We start from the raw sequence: 4,353 nt of genomic DNA, 5'->3' as shown, positions 1-4,353 counted from the left end.
GCGCGCCTAAGGTTTTGTATTGCATACCTGCAAGCACACAAAACTATTATCCTGCGCCTCTTTCAGGCGCTAAAATTAATTCTCAGAGAGATGAATACAGAGGCAAGTCATATCAAATAGTGTAGCAGTGTACAACGTAACGGCAGATATAATATATAGTGATACGCCTCTGATGAAACAAAACGGCTAATATAATTTTTTAAGCGACGTATACGTACAGAATGTACACACTGCTACGTACGCCACACATACACAGCCTCTCTTTCATTATATAATTAATATACATACATACATATATTATTTTTGAATATATTAAGCACACATACTACTATCTCTCTGCTCTCTCATTGTATATGCTATCATAATGTGTGTGTGTATATATATATATACTATATATACATATATATTTATAATTATATATATAAGTAATTGTATATAAATATCTATATATATACTCTCTCTCATTGATATATTATATATATATATATATATATATATATATACCTTATTATATATAGCACATATATAAACATACACACATATATATATATATAGTTGTATATTAATGAGACTGTATTATATATACACCACATCCACTTCCTCTCTCTCCTATATATATACAACATATCATATCTATCTATCTATTATATGATATATAATACATATATACATATATACATGTATACATATATATACATATATATACACACGATAATTATATACACACACATACACACTCTTCTCGTCATTATATATATATTATAATATATATTATATTGGCGTATTAGTATATATATATTGACCATACATACAATACATATGCACACTATCACACTATATATATATATATATATATATAAGATATGATAGTAATATTTGTTTATAACTTACTGTATATATATATATATTATAGCACACACATACACTTCCCATCTCTCTCATAATATATATAGCAATATATATTAATTATATTATATACTATGATATATAATATAAGTAATACCTAATATATGACACATATATAATGTATACATATATATTGTATAGTGTATACACACACAATACCTAGCATCTCTCTCATTGTATATATATCCTGATTGTGTATATGTATATATATACTGTACACACCACTACACACAGCACACACACACACTACGACTACACACCCACACACACACACCCACACACACGACACAAGGCACGACACACGACACATATATATATATTGTATATAAATCTAGTATATAATATATATAGTAGTATCGACAACACATACACACACACGAGCTCTCATGCTCTGTCTCTCTCATTTATTAACGGATTATTATATTGCCGTATAATATGTATATATATTGTAATATATATGTATAGTATAGAGTATTATATATATAATATTGTTTCAATATACTGTCTATATACACACTCTCTTCTCGCATTGTATATATTTATATATTGTGTGTGTGTGTGTGTGTGTTTAATCACTGTATATAATATTATTACACACACACTCTGCTCTCTCATTAGATTTTTGAGATTATATTGTAATCTATATTATATAATATAAATGACTGTATATATTACATACACTACACACAGCATACACTCTCTCCTTCCTATATCATATACATAGTATATGACAGTATAGTATACCTTATATCAAACACCACACTATAGTAATATTATATATATATATATATTAGTATTATATTATATATATATTAATATATATATTATTGGCAATGCAAGAACCCACACTAACACTAAACATTATCTTATGACTCACTTGAGTAACAGAATAACAAATGCCATGATCGCTCAGTCTATCTACTAAATGAAATAAATAATATATACCAGGGAGTAAGAGGAGTATTGTAGTAGTAGTAGTCGTAGGCCCTAGTGGAACTTACTATCCTGATTTGCACATGTCCCTTGAATAGGCGGGGATAATGTGTTTTTCTGCTAATACCATTGGATATGGATAGTGTCATTTATTGCTTTATTGAGACTAGATTATCACAGATGTTGGTAAGAATAAATGAACTTTATAGGACAGTAATGTCTGGTACTAGTAGTATGATTTTTCACACATGTTGATAATATAAACATGTAGGACGAGCAATGGTAGTACTAGTAGCTATAATTATCAACAAAGTTTGTGAATAATAAATCTCACTTATAGGATCAGTTACTGGGTAGTGGTAGCTAATAGATATGAATTAATTATCACAATGTTGGCTATGTAACAATGAACTTCTGAACTTTCTAGAACAGATGGTAGTGGTGGCAGCAGTAGTAGCATTAGTAGTAGTAGAATTAGTAGTTATTAGTAGTACTATAGTGGACTAATCCTACTACTAGTAGTACTCAGTTAGCTCAGCGAAAAAAAAAACCAAAAAAAAAAAAAAGAGAAAGGTAGTGGTGGTCAATTGGGTTTACTAACGTCATTGTATATCTCTTTTACGATCTGTGGCTCCTAAGGCAGCCGTATGTTGTTCTAGGAGGAGGTCAAGTAAATCTATGCACCCTTAGAGGATTTCCTTGGAAGAAGTTACTTGGTACGGCTTAGTTTCCGCTCACTTAACGGCGTGCTTACCAGTTCTCCGGCAGCTAACGTAAACCTGACCAGCGGTCCTGAATCTCCCGGCTGGTGCTGGTGGAACGCATTGTTGTAGTGTGTCAAGGCGGGAAGCCTCTACGGCAGATATGCGTTCAAAAAATCAAATATGGTCATTCACGAAAGAGTTCATGATAGACATGGACTTGGAGGAGAATTACCTAGTGTCAGGGTGGACTGCTTGAGCACCTTGTAATGTAGATGCTGTATCTCTCCTTCCTCCTGGCGCTTCCTTCGTCTGTATCACCCTTGGTGATAGACTTTTGGGCTTTACCGGGCCTTCTTTTTGGCGGTCAGCCTTTCGCGGAAGTTTTGAGGTGCGTATGATGTCATATCGTACTTACGGGGCACGAGTAATGAAGCCCGCCAACTGATCATTTTTCCTTTTTAATTGTTTCGACGCGCATGCCAGTCCTCGCGCGTACAGGCACTCATGACTACTGGCGTCATCTGAGGTCCGTTCCCACATGCCAGCCGTCTCATCTGACTCAGTCAACAGCGGGTCCAGCCTGTATAAAAGCTAAAGCTCGACAACAGCGAATAAGTTTATAAAGTACTAACAAAGCTAAACATCATGTTCTGGTCGTGGTAAGGTGGTAAGGTAAAAGGCTAAGTCCGAAGTCCGCGCTCCAGCAGGGCCGGACTTCAGTTCCCTGGTGGCAGTAAGACAGCCGCCTTCTGCGTAAGGGCTAACTACGCCAGCAGTGTGGGTAGGCTGGTGCCTTGCCGCGCGTGTACCTTGGCTGGCCGCATGGAATAACCTGGCCGCTGAGGTCCTGGAATTGGCGAGTTAACCGAACGCCGCTCGTGTAAACAGGAAAGACGCCGTATCATCCCTCCGTCAGCTTGCTAGCTTGCCATCCGGTAACGATGGAAGAGCTCAACAAGCTGCTGTCTGGCGTCACCAATGCCCAGGGTGGTGTTCTGCCATTACATCCAGGCTGTGCTCCTCCCCAAGAAGACCGAAGAAGATAACATTTTTCTTCTCTTGGTTGTCCATCTCAACATCGGCTCTTTGGAGGGCTGCTACAAGCATCTTCTCTTAATGAGTGAAATTGACAAATGCATTATAATAAGAAATGCCCATACTCATAGACAGCACACCCATGGGGGACATTTTGTATTTAATGACTTGATATTAGTGCAATTAAATTACATCTTTTATTCATAGTACGATTACAGTTACACAAACGCTTATCATGTTGAAGGAGGCAAAATGGATTACATTAAGTTGAAGTAAGCGAACACATTGCAATTGATTTCTACACATCAACAATAACATATCAATACATACTAACATTATATAGCTATACAATCTCTAAGTACGCCCAATATTACCATTACATTTTGGGTATATGTAAAGGCCACTGCTAAAAGAGCACTTTGTTGCACACAAATGTCTTACCTGATGGCACTGCATACATCTACTGGATACTTGTGTCAGATCTCTATATATACCCAACATACTAGAATATACATAATACACATATGTATTGTATATATAATAGCACATATATAATGAAAAAATGTATACACATATATTGTATCTATATGAATGACTAATCTTATAACACACACATATTATGATATGTATGTATATATATATATATATATATATAATATATGAAGATGAGAGGATGATTTGGATAAAGATATAGATGAGAGGATAAAAGGATGAGAAAAGATAGAAAAATAGTAAGAGGATAGTAAAAAGATAAAAGAGGATAGAAAGAAGATGA

The sequence above is a fragment of the Penaeus monodon genome, unplaced genomic scaffold, assembly GCF_015228065.2.
Source record: "Penaeus monodon isolate SGIC_2016 unplaced genomic scaffold, NSTDA_Pmon_1 PmonScaffold_457, whole genome shotgun sequence".
Lineage (NCBI taxonomy): Eukaryota > Metazoa > Arthropoda > Malacostraca > Decapoda > Penaeidae > Penaeus > Penaeus monodon.
This window is presented reverse-complemented; position numbering follows the sequence as displayed.